At 37.7% G+C, this 22194-nt stretch overlaps 1 pseudogene; it reads right to left on the reverse strand.

Annotated features, from left to right (window-relative positions):
* Positions 1-18645: 18645 nt before the first annotated feature.
* Positions 18646-21004, reverse strand: LOC114313694 (cytosolic invertase 1-like; annotated as a pseudogene).
* Positions 21005-22194: the final 1190 nt, after the last annotated feature.

Consider the following 22194-nt stretch of genomic DNA (forward strand, 5'->3'; position numbering starts at 1 on the left):
AGTTATTTAGTACAAGAATTCAATAGAATTAAGTGGATTAATTTGAGAATTGAGCTAGAATTGATGAATTGGAACTCAATACATGCATGCATGCATATTTCATGGCATTTTAAGTTGAATTTTAAAGAAACCTCACATGCATGTGCTCATCTTGCCTTTGTTTTGAGAATCCATCAAGTCTTACACTAATTGACCTTAATTGAGCATGTTTTGGAAAGATTAAGTTCATAACAACTCATGAATGACATGCTCATATCACATTCTTAAACTTCAAGCTTGATTTTGAGCAATTGGCATACTTTTGGACCTTGATTTCATGAAATGACCTTTAATTCTCAATGGTTTACAAGTTTACAAGTGCTTTCTCAAGTTTTGGGGCCTAAAGGTTGAGTTTGGAGGCTTTGAATTCGAGTTTTAAACTTAGACGCAAATCTAGAAATTCCAAAATTCTGCTTCTATGCTCGAGTGACAAAACCTATGCTCGAGTGACCACTCTGTGTTTTGCACTCTCGCTCGAGCGACCAAAAGTTGGCTTGAGCGTAAAATGCAAGCTCCCAGAAGTTTACCATTTTTGCAGACCGCTCGAGTGACCAGAGTTGCGCTCGAGCGAAGACCTCAGTCTCACGCTTGAGCGACCGTCGAGCGGAGAATTCACACAACCAGTACTTTTGCAAAGTTTACAGACCGCTCGAGCTAAGGAAATTGCGCTCGAGTGACTACTCACATTTTTGAACCTCCGCTCGAGCAAGGCCCCTATTTTCAACATATTTGCCTAAGTGTTTTCAAGTGCATTTTAGCATCCTCATTGCATCCTAGGCCTTCCTAGGCCATGATTAAGACATAATAAAGAGGATAAGATGTAGAAACACACTAAGAATGAGACAAAATAATAGAAGTACTACCCGAGCGTGTGTTTCAATATGTGAATCTGTTATGTTGTGTTGTGTAGGTTACGCGCCGTACGTTATTTGATTAGTCTGTTCTGTCTGTCTGCTTTTAGAGCCAACTGTGAGTAATAACTCTGTAAAGTTATGTTCGATTATAAGTATTTTCTGACTAAATGATATGATCTATTTTCTGAAATGCTAATTGTGAACCGTGAATGAATGTCCATCCCTTTGAAATATACTTGTGGCATCCTTATTTCGCGTGGCCTTCACCCGAGGGTAATAATACCGTGGCTAATATGCATATGGCCCTCGCCCAGGGGTAACAATACTGTGGCTTATATTTATGTGGCCCTCGCCCGGGGGTGACAATACCGAGGCCTATGTTCACGTGGCCCTTGCCTGGAGATATCAATACCGTGGCTACTTATACACAAGATATGGACCTGTGTGGTCATCGGTACCAACTATGCAAATTTTGATATGATATGACAGCTAAATGGATGTACTACATATAATTGCTAAGATTTATGGTTTAAGTATGCGAAACTGAATTTGTTTCTGATTTGAAATCTGCTATGGGACATCATTCATTAAATTATTTACTCCGTTATTATTCACTGGGCTTCGCTCATTCTATTTATATTATGTATGTATGTAGGTGAGCAGGCGCATGACCAGGCCTAAGCTATTGCCTGGAAAGTTTTGGGTCAACCAGCTACCATGCCTCCTGAGGAGGTTCCCTTTTGAGAAGTCGAGTTTTGTGAACCAAGCTTTTAAGACTTTGTTTTCTTTTTGGTATATGAAAAGTTTCTATTTATCTGTACACTAGGCTACATCCTACTTTTGTTTTATTTGTATATGGGGATGATGTGTGACTAATGTATCTTTGCGACATCACATGTGTGTTTATCAAGTTTAAAATTATCTATCTCATGTATGTCTACACAGCTCGATGGACTATGTATGTTTTATATATCTGCTTCTATTAGCCCCTAACTATATGTTAATCTGTTCAGAGGCCATCGGTAATCCAAGGATTATTGGCCGGTTACGACGCTAAACCTATAGGGGCAGGTTTCAGTCATGATAGAGTGTTATCAGAGCACGTGTTATACCGCACACACGAATCCATATGAGCTATAAGATGTCCTAGAAAAGAATTAAGGACATTATATCTGCATGTGTGAGTGTGTGTTAAATTCTGTAAATGTGCAAACTGAATCTGAATATGAACTTATAAACTTATGCAATTGAAAGAAATGAACTTATTCCGAACATCATGAACAAGATTATTCCTTTGTTTACTATTGCCTTGTTCACCTATAGCAAATGAAAAATACAAGAAGTAATGATGCCATTGAGTCTTCTGAGGCCCGAATGAGCAGACTAGAATAGATGCTTGCAGCTTTGACTGAGACAATGACGCAATAATAGAGGCAACAACCGTTACCTCCACCACCACCAGTGCCAGTTAAGCCGGAAAACACTGATATTATTGCACTAACACAGAAGTTCAACAAAATGAAGCCGCCAATCTTTTTGGGTGGGATTGAGCCGTTGAAAGCCGAAACATGGCTGCTAGACACTGAAAAGATATTTGAAGTATTTCCGTGCTTGGAAACTCATAAAATTCTTTTGGCCACCTATACACTAAAAGAAGAAGTTAGACGCTAGTGGATGCTTATCCGAGATAATAGTAGGACTATAACGTAGAGCCAGTTCAAAGTGATATTTTACGAGAAGTATTTTTCCTAATGTTTCAGAGATTGTAAAGTGTTAGAATTCCAAGAACTCAAGCAAGGCAAGATGTCTGTAGCCGAGTATGAGACTAAGTTCACCGAGTTGGCCAGATTTGCTTCTCATATGGTTGACACAGATTACTGAAAGGCTCAGAAATTTGAAGGAGGATTAGATCTGGACGTGTATGATCAAGTAGGCATTCTAAAGTTGCCTACATATGTGGACATACTTGATAGAGCATTGATGGCAGAAGCCATTTTGGCAGCAAAGAAACAAGCTTCAACTCTAACAACTGAATGGAAGGGTAAAATACTCGGATTTAATTTCAAGAATGGTCGGTCATTTTCAAAAAAGCATAATACAAGATCCTCCAGTAGCTCTAGTCAGAATTGTGAATTTATTCCAAACTGTCCCGATTGCGGAAGAAAGCATAAAAGCACATGTTACCGTGCATCAGGTGCTTGTTTTCGGTGTGGCATGACTGGCCACATGGTTAGAGATTGTTCGCTGAGATTCGAGGATGCTAACTATCTTGCAGCAAGTTTAGCCTGGTCTGCTTCTGTAGCAAAAACAAATGCAAGAGCTAATGCCAGGGTTAATACGGAAAATGAGATGCTAAGACAACGGAGAGTATTCATTCTAGTGCCTGGGGATGTACATAACACGGAATCAGTGATGTCAGGTATAATCCCTATCTGTGCTCAAGATGCCTAGGTGTTGATAGATTCTGGTTCCACGCACTCATTTGTATCAAATGCTTTTTCTCATAAATTAATTAGACCTTTGGAACCTATGAACTGTTTACTACCTGTGTCTACACCATCTGAAGGTTCTGTGATATATGCTTATGTTTATCCGGCATGTGATATTATGATTGGTGATATGACATTGTATGTTGATTTGCTGCCTTTGAGCATTGATCATTTTGACTGTATATTGGGCATGGATTGGTTGACGAAGTATTGTGCAACTATTGATTGTGTAAATAAAACTGTTGTGTTCCAACCACCTAGTATGCCTGAGTCTGTATTTGTTGGAAATGGGGTTGTTTCTCCGCCGTACCTAATTTCATTTATGAAGGCCAGGAAGTTGTTAAGAAAAGGTTGTTGGGGCTGCTTGTGTTGTATATTGACTGTATCTTCGGATAATGCTACTATGGAAACTATTCTTGTTGTTTGTGAATTTCCTGATGTGTTTCCTAATGATTTACCTGGGGAGTTAATTGATATGGAAATTAAGTTTACTATTGATGTAGCATCTGGAACACAACTTATCTCTAAGTCTCCTTACAGAATGTCAACCTCAAAACTGAAAAAATTGAAAATCAAACTGCAAGAACTGTTAGACAAGAAATTCATCCGCCTGAGCACTTCACCTTGGGGTGCTCTCGTTTTGTTTGTTAAGAAGAAAGATGGGTCCTTGTTAGATTACCAGGAATTGAATAGAGTAACTATCAAGAATAAATATCCATTACCCCGGATAGATGATTTATTTGACCAACTTCAGAGACCCCAAGTGTTTTTTAAAATTGACCTTAGATTGGGCTATCATCAATTGAAAGTTAAGGCAGAAGACATTGAGAAGACCACTTTCCGAACTAGATACTGGCATTATGAATTTTTAGTCATGCCATTTGGGGTAACGAATGCATCTGCAGTTTTTATGGACCTAACGAACAGGATTTTCAAATAACTTCTCGATGAATTTATAGTTGTATTTATTGATGACATCTTAATTTATTCTAAAAGCAGGGAAGAACATGAACAACATTTGAGAACTGCTTTACAGATTTTGAGAGAAAAGAAATTATATGCAAAATTTTCCAAATGTGAATTCTGGCTTGACAGTGTAGCATTTCTGGGCCATGTAATCAGTAAAGATGGCATCTCAGTTGACCATAGAAAATTGAAGCTATTGCGGATTGGCCAAGACCAACCAATGTATCAAAAGTCCAAAGTTTTCTAGGGCTTGCAGGCTATTATCGCAGACTTGTGCAAGATTTCCCCAAGCTTGCTTTGCCACTCACTCAACTGACATAGAAAACCGTACCATTTGACTGGAATGATTAAAGAGAGTCTGTTTTTCACGAGTTAAAGACTAGGTTGGTAACTGCACCAATTTTGACTTTGCCTAATGGAACTGACGGGTTTCAAATTTACAATGACGTTTCGTATAAAGGTTTGAGGTGTGTGTTAATGCAAAATGGGAAAGTGATTGCTTATGCTTCTCGACAACTCCGCCCTTATGAAAAGAACTATCTAACCCATGACCTTGAACTAGCAGCTATGGTGTTTGCCTTGAAAATTTGGCGATACTATTTGTATGGTGTGACTTGTGAAGTGTACACGGACCATAAAAGTTTGAAATATTTCTTCACCAAAAAGGAACTGAACATGAGGCAATGGAGATGGTTAGAGTTGATTAAGGATTATGACTTACAGATTTTGTACCATCTAGGGAAAGCAAACGCAGTTGCAGATGCTTTGAACCGTAAATCCATGGGCAATTTGTCATGTTTACTCACCGGTCAGCAAGACTTGATATGTGACCTAGAAAGGAATGAAATTGAACTTGTGCTACGAGAACAGGTGGAATTCTAGCCGCTATTTCTACCCATCCAACAATAATTGAAGAGATAAAAGAGAAACAACTTAAAGATGAGTTTTTACGAAAGATTGTCAATGAAACTGATTCAAGACCGAGGCCCGAGTTTGTGTTTGAGAATAATGTGTTGAAGTTTCGGAATCGACTATGTGTGCCGGACTGTTTGAATTTGAGAAAACGAGTTATGGCCGAAGCTCATAATTCAAAATTTGCTATGCATTCGGGTAATACAAAAATGTACAAAGATTTGGACCAAAACTTCTGGTGGCTTGGAATGAAGAAAAGTATTGCTGACTATGTGGCTAGATGCTTGCATTGCCAACAAGTAAAAGCCGAACATCAACGACCCACTGGATTGCTACAACCACTTTCAATACTGGAATAGAAATGGAAGCATATTACCATGGATTTCATTGTGGGATTGCCTTGCTCTTCTCGAGATATGGATTCTATCTGGGTCACAGTTAATCGTTTGACTAAATCTATTCATTTCTTACCTGTGAAAGCTTTTTATAATGTGGACAAGTTAGCTAACATTTATGTAAATGAGATTGTGAGATTACATGGTGTGTCAGTGTCTATTGTATCTGACAGAGATCCTAAGTTCACCTCGAGATTCTAGCAGAGTTTACAACAAGCTTTAGGAATGGAGTTAAGACTGAGCAATTCATATCACCTACAGACAAACGGCCAATCAGAAAGAACGATACAAACTTTGGAAGATATGCTTAGAATGTGTGCTCTAGACTTCCAAGGCAATTGGGAGACCTACTTACCATTGGCCGAATTTGTGTATAATAACAGTTATTACTCAAGAATTGGGATGGCACCTTATGAAGTTTTGTATGGTAGAAAATGCCATTTACCGATCTGTTGGGCTGAGGTAAGTGATTGACCTTTGTTGGGACCGGAACTTGTGCAAGAAACGACGAAAAATGTGAAATTGATTCAACAAAGACTGAAAACTGCACAAAGCCGCGAAAAGAGTTATGCCGATTTCCAGAGAAGAGACAGAAGATATGAAGTCGGGGATCACGTGTTTATCAAAGTGATGCCAATGAAAGTGCAAACTCGGTTTGGTGTGAAAGGGAAGCTGGCACCGAGATATGTTGGGCCATATGAAATCCTTGAGAAGATCAACCTAGTGACGTATCAGGTAGCCTTACTGCCGATCATGGAACATATGCATAATGTTTTTCATGTTTTGATACTTCGGGAATATTTACGAGATCCATTCCATGTAATTAAGCCGACTCATGCACTCCTGAAAGATGACTATACGTACGAAGAGAGGCCAATAGAGATTGTTAACCGCTGAATCAAAAGATTAAGGAACAAGGAAATCCCATTAGTGAAAGTTGATTGGCAAAACCATGGAGAGACTTATGCGACTTGGGAGATCGAGGAAGATATGATGAAGAGATACCTAGATTTGTTCCCTCTAGACCTGGCATTCTTCCAAAACGAAGGTAATTTGAGTTTGGAGGACCAAACTCTTTTAAAAGGGGAAGACTGTAACAACCCCAACCCATGGTTAACCATTAAACCATGATTAAAGATGCTTAATGAGTAGTCAAGATGAAATTCTGCCTTACTTGTATTTGTGTTTCATTATTTGTGTTTCTATCTGTCTATCGAAGAAAGAATTGTTTGTGTTTCTATTTTGTTTTGCGAATTGAAGGCCTTATCGGCATCCGATTATGAAATTGACTTGAATTATGTGTTAGTTGAAATTTTTAGAACATTATGGTAGGTTTAATTGAAATTCGAATTGGAATGAAATAATTAGAATAAACTATTTGCCATTACTTAACTTAATCAAAGCTTAATTAGAGTTCTTTAATGGAGCCTATATAAGGCTAATACAAGCCTCCAGAATACACTTTGCACCTTCATTTCATTATCTTTGAGTCCCAAAATTGTGAGAGAAAGAAGGAAGAGGGCTTAAAGCCAACTTTGGGGAAGAATTGTTTTGACATTGGAAGGAATTCAAGAATTGCACAACCTTGAGGGGTCAAAAGTGAATTCAAGGCTTAAGGTAGGAAATTCACCTCCTAAATATGAAATTAAGTTATTTAGTACAAGAATTCAATAGAATTAAGTGGATTAATTTGAGAATTGAGCTAGAATTGATGAATTGGAACTCAATACATGCATGCATGCAAATTTCATGGCATTTTAAGTTGAATTTTAAAGAAACCTCACATGCATGTGTTCATCATGCCTTTGTTTTGAGAATCCATCAAGTTTTACACTAATTAACCTTAATTAAGCATGTTTTAGAAGAATTAAGTTCATAACAACTCATGAATGACATGCTCATATCACATTCTTAAACTTCAAGCTTGATTTTGAGCAATTGGCATGTTTTTAGACCTTGATTTCATGAAATGGCCTTTAATTCTCGATGGTTTACAAGTACTTTCTCAAGTTTTGGGGCCTAAAGGTTGAGTTTGGAGGCTTTGAATTCAAGTTTTGAGCTTGGAAACAAATATGAAAATTCCAAAATTCTACTTCTACGCTCGAGCGACAGAACCTGCACTCGAGCGACCACTCTGTGTTTTGCACTCCTGCTCGAGTGACCCAAAGTTGACTCAACTGTAAAATACAAGCTCCAAGAAGTTTACCATTTTTGCAGACCGCTCGAGCGACCAGAGTTGCGCTCGAGTGAGGACCTCAGTCTCACACTCGAGCGAATGTCAAGCGAAGAATTTACACAACTAGTACTTTTACAGAGTTTACAGACCGCTCGAGCTATGGAAGTTGCGCTCGAGCGACAACTCACATTTTTGAACCTCTACTCGAGCGAAGGAAGTTGCGCTCGAGCGAGGCGCCTGTTTTCAACATATTTTCCTAAGTGTTTTCAAGTGCATTTTGGCATCCTCATTACATCCTAGTGTAGACGCGCCCGCGTGGGGCCCTCGCTACAGTTCGGACTCAATTTGTGTCACGGTTCTTAATCTGAACCAAAGAGTCCAAATCCGGCAAATCGTTTTGAGAAACAGATTTTTGAAAAGAAGTGCCAAACATGGACTGCTTTGCCAGATACAGAGTCGCCACCTAAATATTTTAAAATGGGAGAATTTAGGAAACCCTGACTCGGTGCCAAAGGCCACGTGTCCGTCATCACCAAATTTGCGTCGGCTCAGGAACTTGGGTACGATTGGGGAAGGTCAGCTATGAGCACCCCCTCTCGCCCGATCCGAAGATCGGCCTCTACTAACCATGATATCCGTTTTTGAAAACGTTATGTGTTCTTATTCCGGTTATTAGCCTAGAATTACTATGTTATGCGTACAGCAAACAAGTATAGACTAGATTGCCTAACTTGGGAATAAGCATTGCATATCCGTTTGTTTTGGAAAATGTTTTGGAATTTGCTACTCGCAAGTAGGCTAAAACATGGATTTCAATGAGCTATTCCAACTCAGGCAATCCAACCTTCACCCACAGGCATTCAAGCAGTTTATATCACATAAGCAGCTAGCCTCATGGTAATCATGCTATCATGGCAACACCCACACGCATGCAAGGATGCTAAAGCATGAATACTTACATCGTACTCCTTGCCAAAACAAAGAACTCGTTAGCAACAATGCATGATCCAAGTCCATGTTTAAATGTCTAATGCAACGCATACGGAATGTCACTAGAGTAGGCTTGGCTATTCTATGAATGACATGTGAAAATGCACAAGTAGCATGTATTCAAGTTAGATTTGAAATACCAATGCAGTTAGCATGATGCGCTGTAATGACCCCAAAACACGTGTCATATTTATCAGTAATTAATTATGTGTTTATGCGAATTAATTGAAGAATATTTGTTTGAATTAGAAGAATATCTGTTGAGATGAGAACTTTGGGACTGAAATTGATGACCGTAATGGGTTCAGAAAACAAAATTGAACACGCCTATGTGATACCGGGAATTATTAGAACCATTTGGGAAAATAAATTGAGGACTGAATTTCGTCTGAATCGCTAAGTCATGTTTGGCTCAAGATTATGGCACAATTCTAGTTTTTTTTTGTGTGATATATCTATACATAGATAAGGATGTTGACTCTTTGACTCAAAAAGAAGAAAAGAAAAATCTAGAAAGAGAGAGAGAGAGAGAGGAGAATTCGTGAGAAAAGGGAAGAAGGGAAAAAAAAGGGAGAATCAAGCTACAACTTCTCCAATTAAGTGCTTAAGGTAAGAATTTCTTCTCTACTTTCTTGAAATAAGGTTGAATCATCAATGATCTCGTGTTAAATAAGAGGATTGAAGGGAGAAATATGTTTAATTTGAGCATGTATGGCACGAATAGATGATTTATGTTTGTATTTGGCATTCTTGAGGAAGAACCTCCATGGATATGAAGAAATGAAGCTTTTACATGAATAGTTATGATTCTTCACCTCAATTCATGGTTTGATCTTGTATATGATGCATTTGGGTTTGTTTAGAAGCTATAATGTGTAATTCAAGTTGTGTTTCAAGTGTTTTGAGACTTGGGTTTCATCGTGTTGAAGTGGTTTTTGCAAAAGGAAAGATTCAAGCTTTGGAAGATTTCAGAATTTCGAATTTTTGCATGGTCCGCTCGAGCGGAGGGATTCCCGCTCGAGCATGAAAATCAGCCTCCCAGCAGTTTTGGGACTTTTTACAGTACGCTCGAGCGGCCAAAGTGGCGCTCAAGCGGGAAGGCCTTTTTCAAGAAAATTTTGGGGAAGTTGCAGACTTGATTTTAACATGTTATTGCATCATTTATCACCTTATAAACATGAAATTTCATAAGGAAAGGATAGAATGGCATGAATTAAGTGATTTAATGATAATGTGTACTGAAGAAATGTGTTATAATGTTGATAATTGCAGGTCAAGAGGCGAAGACCGTGCAACCGGTTTTGGAAACCCACTGTGAGTAACATTTATGTAAAGATATGTTAGTATGATCTATGTTTAAAAGTGCTACGTTATGCTATGGTTTTGAAATGATAAATGTTTTCTGTGAACGAATGTCCAGTTTGCGAATCTAGTATGGCATCCATAGATAGTCCTAAGTGGACCAGTGTACGAGATCTCGGTATGTGTTTAATCGGTGTCCGGGACCGGTTACTCTAGTCGTTGGACGACAAATGTTATGTTCTATGGAGTATGCCATTATGTATGTTCTGATATGAGATGATTATGTTTATGACTGGTTTATTTTATGGATATATGGAATGTGGAATTCGTTCACCACCCCTTTACTTTAATGTTACTTGCTGAGCTTTAGCTCATTGTTTGTATATATGTAATTATAGGTGAGCACTCTGGGAGTCAAGCCTAGGCGGAGTCCGAGCTGAGCCGCCGTTTTGAAGCCTACCCGGTGTTTTGGTGCCTCCGAGTTGGGGCTAGGCCCAAAAGGCCGTTAGGAAGCTCGGTTTTGGTTGTGCATGTGGCGTGAGCCTATGTTTTGTACTTGAATTTTGATTATATGTGATGTAATGTAGTGGGTAAATTAACATTTTTTTTGGCATGTAATGTATGTTCATATAAATGCACAGCTCTTTGGACTATTAGTGTTTTGTTTTCGCTTCCGTAAGCCCCGGTTATGTGTGTTTGTACAGAAAGGCCTGTGGTAATCTAGGATTACTGGCCGGTTACGATGCCAACCTTCTCGGGGCGGGGTTGGGTCGTGACATGCGCCGAGCCCGGTGCATGCAATACTGATGAATGATGCACGCATGCATAGCATAAGGTATGCTAAATTAAACATGACCTATTACTAACCGTCAAAGCAGGTAAGTAAAAGAGAGAAAGAAATGGGGGTTGAAAGACATGCACACACTCACCCACACTTATTACAAATTTGCCCTCGCTCGGAGGGACCGAAAGAATAATACAAATTAACTAACTCGCAAGCTAATTAATTATTACAAATCACCTAATTAATTAACAAATTAACTAAGCATAAGGAAAGCAATAAAAGGGGGGCTCGGGAAGAGGGTCCGATGCGCGCGTGCTCGGGTCTTGCTCGGAAGTGCACTGCCATGCATAGGCCGCCTCTGTTTTCCCTGCTCTGCCTCTTTGAAGACTGCCAAAGTCTCAGAATTGCTTCCCTGGATATTGGGAGACACCACCGGCTGAGTAGAATAGTCACCGACAGTGGTATGTGATCATCGGCTGTTGGTGAAGCTATCGGCCACCAATGGATTGCCGGTCGGCACTAAACATTGCCGGTCGGCAAATAATGTCTGCAGAACCTGCAGTTGACAGCAGCAGAGGGCAAGGCATAGCATGGTAATGCAATTCAAGCCATATATGCACCAATCATGTCCCTTATCATGTTAGTGACTCAAAGGGACATGTTCCTTGGTTCTCAGATCATCAATCGCGCATTTCTATGCGTGATGGCCCAAAGGACCAAGTGTGCACACTTTGATGTCAAATGCAATGTAAACCAACAAACCAAAGCCCAATTCCTATCACTAGATCAAGGAACAAGACGTGCATGCTAGATGCAATGCAACCTAGGCATGCAAGCTAAGGATGCAACATGGGAATGCAAGATGTACATGCAAGCATGCAAACAAACATGCAAGGTAAGCATGCAAGCAAGCAAAGGATGGACTTAAGCATGATTTAGGCAGCTCTAATTAGGCCCAAAACAGTGGCCATAGGTGCTATAAAATGAGGACTAAATACACATACACACATGCACATGTTAAAGGGCTAACACTCAAGCACAAAAGGGCAACTCTCAAGCACGCTTGAAAGAGGCATAACATGGACGAATGGCATGCAAGGTAAGCATTGAAAATCATGTTACAAAAGGTGCTAAGCCAATTAAACAAGATAAACAAGGCATGCAAACAAAGCCAAAAACCCAAGACAAGCGAAGAGGCTTAAATCAAGACTAAGTCAACCAAGCCTCACAAGGCTAAGAGGACTTAAAATAGGTCTAATGCGAACCTAAACAACACCCAAGGGACACCTAGATGGCATCTAAGTGGCTCAAATTCAAAAGCATGCACAATGACCAAAACATGGAGCATACAACATAAGCTTTAAAAGCTTCAAAGAGGCGTCCAAGGCAAGCATACAAGCATGTTAAAGGGACTGAAATAACATGGCAAATGGTCCCAACCCACTAAATTAAGGCAAGGATGCATGTTATACATTCACACACTTAAGGCCAACAAACCAAAAATGCAAAGGGGCTATACTAAGCATGCCAAAGTCGACCCAAACAACTATGGATAGACCTTAAACATGGCAAAATAAGCATGAAAGCTTCACAAGGCTAAGCTTAAGACATGCTAGAATAATGGTTTACAACCTAAGGCATGTTAAGGCAACAAAATGGCATTACAAGGCATGTATGCTAAGCAAGCACGGTGTACCAAAACCAACTAAAAAAAGAGGCATATTATGACATAATAAGCACAAAAATCAGCTAAGGCATGGTCAACAAGAGCCTAAGCTAGGTGCTCCCTCAAGAGGCCAAAAATGGTCATTTTCAAGGACAACAAAGAGAGGGGGTGACCCTCTCCTTCTTGGGACCTCAAGGCACCATCCTCACCTCTGAAATCCCTCAAGATTTCAGTGGTGAGGAGGCCCAAACACCAAGGTCTCGGAGCTCACTCAAAATGGCACAAAATGGAGCCTTACAAGGCTTAGGAGGGATCAAAAAACCTCAAACCACAAAACACTCTAAACAAACTATTTAGAGGGCCTAAAAATAGAACTTTTTTATATTATACACTAAGCTCAAAAATAGTTCTAAGATAGACAAAAATAGTATGCAAGAATGGGGTAAAAAGGGGTAATATTGTTACCCTTGTTGACCTTCTTCACAAATGGTGGACCAGCCCCTTCCTTGAGCTTAAAACAGCTCCAAAGCTTCAAGAACAAACCTCTGGCCCTTGAAGAACCAAGAAAAGGTGTAACACTATGTGTTTGTGTGCAATAGTGAGCCTAAACACACACTAAACACAAGAGGAAGAGAGATATAGAGCTAGGATATAGACAAACCCTAACCCTAGAACTCAAACCCTAAAATGGCTGTCTAAAATGTCTAACCTCTTTCAACAAGAGAGAAGACCTCTCTTTATAGAGCTTTTTGTCTTGTAAAGCTTACAAGACAAGCTTCTAAAGAGAGAGATCCCTCCATACACGTGTATGGATGGGAGCCAAATGCAAGACAGCTGTGTCAAAATATCTGCAAAAGCAGATGCACAGTAGTCGGCCGGCCAAAGATGTAATTGACCAAAAAAAGATAGCCGACCGGCCATCTATAGTGCCGGCCGGCCAAATATTTGGCCGGTGGCCACAAAACACAGCCGATGGCCTCAAGCCACGGCCGGTGATGGGTGGGGATGGTCTACAAGCCCTACCCTGCCTCTCAAAGGCAAAACACAAGTGTTTGGTGTCAAACCAAGCACAAAACAGTCGAGTCGAGAGGTCCTGCGACGAGGCGCGCTGCCAAGGCTTCCGGGAACTCAAGACGAACACAAACATAGATAATCACCAAGTGTTCCAATGGTGACGTCCAAGTCTTGAGGACGGTCAAAAATGGGGTGTCTACACCTAGGCCTTCCTAGGCTATGATTAAGTCATAATAAAGAGGATAAGATATAGAAACATACTAAGAACGAGACAAAATAAAAGAAGTACTACCTGAGCCTGTGTTTCAATATATCTGTTATGTTGTGTTGTGTAGGTTATGCGCCATATGCTATTTGATCAGTCTGTTCTGTCTGCCTGCTTTTGGAGCCAACTGTGAGTAATAACTCTGTAAAGTTATGTTCGATTATAAGTATTTTTTGACTAAATGATATGATCTGTTTTCTAAAATGCTAATTATGAACCATGAATGAATGTCCATCCTTCTGAAATATATTTGTGGCATCCTTAGTTCACGTGGCCTTCACCCGGGGGTAACAATACCGTGGCTAATATGCATGTGGCCCTCGCTTAGGGGTAACAATACTGTGGCTTATATTCATGTGGCCCTTGCTTGGGGGTGACAATACTGAGGCCTATGTTCACGTGGCCCTTGCCTGGGGGTAACAATACCATGGCTACTTGTGCACAAGATGTCGACCTATGTGGTCGTCGGTACCGACTATGCAAATTTTGATATGATATGACAGCTAAATGTATGTACCACATATAACTGCTAAGATTTCTGGTTAAGTATGTGAAACTGAATTTGTTTCTGTTTTGAAATCTGCTATGGGACATCATTCATTATATTCTTTACTTCATTATTATTCATTGGGCTCCGCTCATTCTATTTATATTATGTATGTATATAGAAGCAGGCGCGTGACCAGGCCTAAGCTATTGCCTAGAGAATTTTGGGTCAGCCAGCCACCATGCTTCCCAAGGAGGTTCCCTTTTGAAAAGTCGAGTTTTGTGAACCAAGCTTTTAAGACTTTGTTTTCTTTTTGGTATATGAACAAGTTTCTGTTTATCTGTACATTAGGCTACGTCCCACTTTTGTTTTATCTGTATATGGGGGTGACATGTGACTAATGTATCTTTGTGGCGTCACATGTGTGTTTATCGAGTTTAAAATTATCTGTCACATGTATGTCTGCACAGCTCGACGGACTATGTATGTTTTATATATCTGCTTCCACGAGCCCTTAACTATATGTTAATCTGTTCAGAGGCCTTCGGTAATCTAAGGGTTACTGGCCAGCTACGACGCTAAACCTATAGGGATAGGTTTAGGTCGTGACAGGATGGGTCAATTGATAAGTACAAAGCTAGGCTAGTTATCAAAGGATACAGGCAGGGAGAAGGTCTGGAAGAAAAATTGTATTTCAGCAGAGCTGTGGGAAAAAAATTACATTTTTATGATAGTGTAATTCTACTGTGTGCATGGTACAAATACATTTATATATTTAGTACAACTTTTCCTTTGTGTTAGAGACCGAATTATTGAGGAAAAATTGTATTTCAGCGGAGCAATGGAAAAAAAATTATTTATGATGGTACAATTCTACTATGTGCATGGTACAAATACAATTATATATTTAGTACAACTTTTCCTATGTGTTAGAATTACACCCAAAAAAAAAAAAAAAATTTCATTTGTAATGTAATTTTTTTCCACTTCTGCATGTATTTCCAATTTTCCCAATTATTAATTGGAGACAGTTGTCGGATATGGCCCTATGCATGAATTCAATTTTGTTGGATTCTATTCAGTTTTAAATTATTTTTAAAAAAATTATATTAATTCAATAATTGTAATTACATAATTTTGTTATATTTATCCTTAAAAAAATTAATTAATTAATTTTAAAATTATGTTTGTCTATTATTTGAAAACAAGTTTATAAAACCACGTAACTATAATTATCAAATAAATATATTTTTCTAATAAATAATTTATACACAAATATTTACATAATAAATTAATTGAAATATCAAAATATAATACGTGATGAATTCACAAATCCAAACTAATAGTCTGGTCATTTTAATGGATTGAACAAGTCTTACACCTATGGAAACAATGTATACAGTTAAAAATACACCTTTTGAGATTTATTTGAAATACAGATTGTTTATTGTAATTTAAAAAAATACAAATATCTCATTGTGAAAATTTTTTATTTAGTAGAATTAACTAAAAAAAATGAAATTCATAATTACTCTCTTATACAATAATAAAATTACTTAAATTATTAATTAAAATATGTTTCTAATATTATTAAAAACTGTTAATTGACTTGATGATTTATTAATAAAAGGAGCGTTTTGTTATGAAATTAGAAATCTCATGAGGTGAAATGTAATTTCCAGAACTATAGAGGGCGATTCATATTTTAATCAAATGTCAGGGAATGTATTTATAAGGGCAAATTATGCAAATGGTCCCTGTAATTTACATGCTGTGTCATTTTGGTGCCTCTAATTTCAATTTGCTCGATTTTGACCCTAAATTTTGAACTTTGTGTCAATTTGGTTCAATAAATAACTTATGTTAAGTATTTGGACGAAAAAGGCACACATGGACAACGTGTGCAGAGTTTTGAAGGGCAAAATAGTCAATTTACTCTCACTCTCAATTAACTCAATGATTTATCCATCTAACTCAGAGTGAGTTAACTCACTCCCATTTAACTCAATGATTATATATATACATCTACACATAGAAGAGAGAGAGAGAGAGAGAGAATGAGGAGGAGGAGGAGGTGTTGTCGATGGGTTAGGGGAAAGAGAGGTGGCATTGAGGGCCTATAAGAGGGGAAAAAAGATGGTGTTAGGGCTGGGGAAGACAAAGGCAAGAGCAAGGAAAGGAAACAAAAGGCACAATCACCGTGGAAGAGAGGGTGGGCGATGGAGAAAGGGTTTGCAGGAAAGGGGATGGCGACAAAGGGAAGGCGTCGCGGAAAAGGGATGAGCGGTTGTGGGGAAGGGCTTAGTGATGGGGGAAAGAGAGAAACAAATGCAGTGGTGACCTCTTTTTCTCTCTCTCTGTGCAAACCCAACCTCCACGCCACCATCTCTTCCCTGATGATGATGATAATGCATCATTCCGGTTGGTTTCTCCTCTTCTTCAAAACCTTTACTTTTATTCAGATAAAATAAAAAAAATAAAAAATAAATAAATAAATCCTCTATTTTTGTGACACTGAGAGAGAGGAAGGGGTTCACAGATGGAAGTTGTGGAGGAGTTGACGGATGGAGATCAGGGTTGGGAGATGCTGATCCTCTTGTAGATCACGACGATCTATTCACGACGATCTATTCAACAGATTGCAAAGAATCTTTTGCCAATATTCTTCTCTTATTTTCTCTCTTCTCTTCGGTTGATTTTTTTATTTGATTTGTATGATTTGTTGTTTGATTTGGTTGAATTGCTATTTGATTTGGAGGAATTGGTGGTCTATCACTTTGTTATTGCTATTGTTCTCATCTCTCTCTGTTATTTTTTTGATGGTCACTTTATTGTTTGGTGATAGTGGGATGATAGAGGTAGATGAAAGAGGTTGGATGGAGGTGATGGATATGGCCAGTATGTACAAAAGACAGGGTGGTGAGTTTGGTAGTCTGGGTGGCAGACGATACTGGGTTTGGTGTGGTAGAGGTGGATGGTGCTAATGTTAGGATTGGCTATGGATGATTTTGGTGGTGGAGGAAAGGCAACAGTGTGTTGCAAATAGTCCAAGAGGAAGAAGATGGTGAAACAAGGAAAGGGTAGTAAAATGTCTATATTGCCCTTGAAAAAGGGTCATGTGCGTCTCACGTGTTTGTTTTCTGTCAACAATTTTAACTGGAGTTAATAATTGGACTAAAATGATACAAAAATAAAAAAAAATTGAGGGTCAAAATCGAACAAATTAAAACGATAGGGGCCAAAGTGACACAAGAGGTAAAGTACAGGGATTGTTAATGTAATTTGCCCTATTTATAATTTACCAAAAAAATGGGAGAAATAACTTATCAGTGATGGTTAGAGGGAAAAAAAAATACTAAAATGTGATAAATATTGTAAATACTAATAATTAAAATTAAAATTTTTATTATTAATGTATAAATTTTTTCTTTGACACCACTGTACGGTAATTGTCCCTAAAAAAAATCAGATGCATACCACAATCTTAATGAAATTTTTTTCCTCAATGGGCCCAACGTTGTTATCATCCAAATATCATGATTTTTGGTTGAGTTCCTCTATTTTCCTTTCAATGGAAAAGGTTGCTTTTAATAGAGAAGGACTTGTTTTTAATTGAAATTTAATTAGGTCACGTTTTCATAAACTCTTATTAGTATGAATATTTTATTTAATAACTCTTATTAGTCAAAGATCTCAGTTGCCTAATTCAATTCAACTTTCACCTAAAGACAAACCAAATCCCTTTTTATATTGTTAAAACCACTATGTTGATCCATTTACAAATACAAAATTCCCACCCCTTTTTCTTTTTTTGGTCAATTTAGGTTCCGTTTGAATAGATATTTCAAACGAATTATTTGAAGTTAAATTTTTATAAAAATTTAAAAGAATTGATTATTATTGATAAAACGAAATTAGAGGAAAAGTTATAAGTAGAGTAAGAAAGTAATTATTTTTTATAATTTATTTTTTTTCCCATTAAAGTATTTATAATATATACACTACTAAAAAAAACACTTTTTGTGACCGCCATAAGCCGTCGCAAATAATAAAAATACAGTCGCAAAAGACTTTTTGCGACGGCCTATGCGACCGCAGATGGGGGACGCAAATGTGGGGGTAGCAAATATTTTTTGCGACGGCAAAGCAACGGTCACAAATTATTTGTGACCACCTAAACTACTTTTTGCGACAACAATTTTGCTGTCGCAAAAAAAAAAATTAAAAATAAAAAACACTTTTAGCAACCATTGTTTTATTGTTGCAAATAATTATTTCTTAAAAAAAAAAATATTTATCAGGACTACTAAAGATTGGATGGGTTCTCTATCATGGTTTTTGCAACCAGATAGGCAGCAATGCTCCATGTCTGGTACCTCCTCGCTTGCTTTCCTACGTAACGACCTGTCTTACCATCACAATACTCGGGCCACCCATCTTTCGAAATCCGCTGCTCCACTAGCTCTATTGCTCTCTTTGCAATTTGAGGCCTATCGGTCTTGATACATGCTGCTGTCAGCAACCATAGCAGAACTACACAAACAAACGCACCACAGCAACAAAACATTAGATACTATACAACCCTTAATGTTTATTTGTTCTTAGTGATAGATGAGGCAAAAAAATACATTTATGTTTCCCTTTGTTGACTATGAACTCATATCAGCTCTACATTATAAGATAACCCATTTCAACTACAAACTAATATGTGTTTCTTTTGAGACCTGATTCCTAAGATGCTAATTAGTGTAGTCACCTTATGCTAACTGTAAAGTATGTGTTTCCATAGCATGAATGAGACATAAAAGTGTTTTTAACATATCTAGCATTGTGCACAAACTTAATTCTCACCTGGCCAAGTTCCACCATTATGGTTACTCCAGCGAGTATTCTTTGGATCACAACCAGTGACAATCTTCCACTGGTGTCCTTCCAGTGCCGGGTAAGTGATTTTCAGAGGCATTTCCCTAATCAAGTCCTCTTAGCGCTCCTCAATTAGATCCATGATAGTTGTAGCTTGAGCAGGTGTGGCTAGAGAGCTCAAGATGGTGATGCAGTTCCCAACTACGAACCAACGAAAGTCCATGCGAGCTAGGTTGACATTGCCAATGAAATACCCTCCTCGCAAGGGCATGAAATCAAACACCCAATCTGGTATAGATTCAGGAATGACATTGAATTTATTGACAGCAGTGTGGGAGTACTCCTTAGTATGGTAGCGATAGATGTTATTCAGTTGAGTGAAATCGAGCCAGTAGTAATTTTGTATGTGGAAGCTCAGGGCTGTAATCCTCTTGTCAATCCGCTCAATCAATTCCTTGCCACCACCCTCTGGTTTTAACATTTGTTGTGCACACCTCAGCGCAAAAAAGAAGAGGGCTTGGATCTCAATTGGATAACCATATATTCCCTATTCCAGATGTAATTGAAAAACAGAAGTTATAATCTAATATATGAAAGCAAGCTAAGTGGTAATTGAGAAATGATACTGTCAATTTGCCAAAAAAGTGACTCAAGCAAGCACCACTCCGTGCCATGCAGTTCATGCTGCCATAAAAACTCCAAAATTGGATCAGACCAAGCTCAATTAAAATTGGGTCAAACATGCTCAAATAATGCCAAGAATGCAAGTTGGACATTTTATCTTAAAACCACATATGTAATAGAAATGCCATACTCAAAACAAAATATCAGAACAACATTATGCAAACTATCACCTTAAAAGATGGATCTAAGGATGGGCCTATGTTTGGATGAAGGGGGCCATGGCCCCTCCTGGGTCTCAAAATTTCTCTTGGGCAGACTTTTTGCTTCCTATAAGAGTGCTAAGCCATCATTATAGGCCCAGAACGATTAGTATAAAGCAGTCCGAAAAGGTAATAATTCATATGGCAATTGATATCAATAAACATTTAAAAGTACCTTGGATGCAACTATGTATCCAAGCAGGGTTGCCAGCACTGGAGTGCTGCAAGGTGAAACAACTAATGTGAATGTAAACAATGAAAAACATAAAACTTAGACATGAGAAAAATAGCCTGTCATCACACACACACATATATATATACTGTTATCACCAATGAGCATGCCAAATTGAGTACCATAAGCAAGAGAAGGGTAAAAAAGAAAAAAAGAAAAGAAAAGAAAAGAAAACCACCAGATGCAAACTAATCTAATTCTAAATGTTTTCAATTTAATAAATAAAAACAAAAGAAATATAATCAAAAGTAACTTCTCCAAAAAAACTACACCCAATTCTTAGACACTTGGCGCTAGGGTGGTAGAAGTGGCAACTGTTCAAATTTCCATCTACCAAATTTATCTATTAAAAGCATCTAAGCAGTATTTTAGCTTAGCTCACCGTCACAGTTCTAAGCTAATGCCGATTTCTGAAATGATCCAATGATCCCTGACCACATAATCACATAATATGGAAACCACAAAATTGTAAGCGAAAGACGAAAATTAAAAGAAGTTATTTACCTCTATTTTGCTTTTCCCTGAGCCAAAAGCTCCTGGATGATTTCAGCAAGTCCGAGAATCTGCATCAGACATGGCAACAACCTACTATAACTCTCAAAAGAATCAAAACCAAAATCATCTACATGCCATACACATTTACTTTCCCATCCCAGGGCCAATATTCACCTTCTTCTAGTTTTCATTTTGTACATTCTATAAATTAAACAAATAACTCAGAGTAGCTACTGCTTTTATGGAGAGCATTTTGTTTCAAGATACCAGTAAATAACTAGCACAGCAAAACCACCTAGAAAAACCACCTAAAAAAACCACTTAGAAAAACCAATAAATCACTTAGAAAAACCACTCCAATGCTGCCCATACACTAGCACAAAACTAAAATAAACCACCTTGTTCCAATAAAAGCATCTTCAACTCAAATTCAAAAACAAGAACCTTCAAACGCAGTTCAGTCTTGACTAATTAGGAGAAACACTCTTTCAATTTGTTTTCATGTAGTCTTGACTAATTAGGAGAAGCACTCTTTCAATGAAGGTACTCTCTTTTCCTCTTTATTTTAAATTTATGTTTGATTGAATCTATTCATCTAAGATTTTTTAGACTAATTGGGGAATTATCATATTTTTTAGATATTTTAAATTGGTTTCAAGTTACAAACTTTTTATAGGTATGGATTCATACTTTTATTTGATTAAATATTTATTTGATCATGATTATATGAATTTTTTTTTTATAACTACTATGATTGCATTATATTTTTATATATATTTATTTTATACTTACTTTCATTGATTATTTGATTTGTGAGGATCATATGAGGCTTGAAAGCAGTATCTATTGTTGTTTTAGGTGTATTATCTACTTTTTGAGTTTACAAAGTAGAACTATTAATAAAGTGAGTCATGTTTTGAATTTCAAATTTTAAGGTTTTCCTGAGATTTACACACAACTAACTCAGGTTTATGAGATATTTATCAAATCTCAAAACACTTCACAACCATTGAATTATGTTTCGAGATTCCTATGATCTAATTACAAAAACAACAGAAGAAATTAAGGATGAAAGATCCTTTGTCGATTAATCCTTACCTTTGACAGGGATGTAATCCTATGTTTGATCTGTTAAAATGACTAGTCACTTTTGTATGATTCATTGAACCAGCAACAGACACACGTACATGACAATTTGCTCTTATACAAACCAACAGATTCATTGTTAGAGATAGATACAAAGCCTATTCAAATGTGTAGACAAAATCAGCCTAAAAATCCAGAAAATATTCAAAGTGTAGACCAAATTCAGCCTAAAAATCGCATGCCAGCATTTTCTAATGCATGGAAATTATATATATATATATATATTGGAGTATAA

The sequence above is a fragment of the Camellia sinensis genome, chromosome 6 (genome assembly GCF_055761805.1).
Source record: "Camellia sinensis isolate YWXY chromosome 6, ASM5576180v1, whole genome shotgun sequence".
Taxonomy (NCBI): Eukaryota; Viridiplantae; Streptophyta; class Magnoliopsida; order Ericales; family Theaceae; genus Camellia; species Camellia sinensis.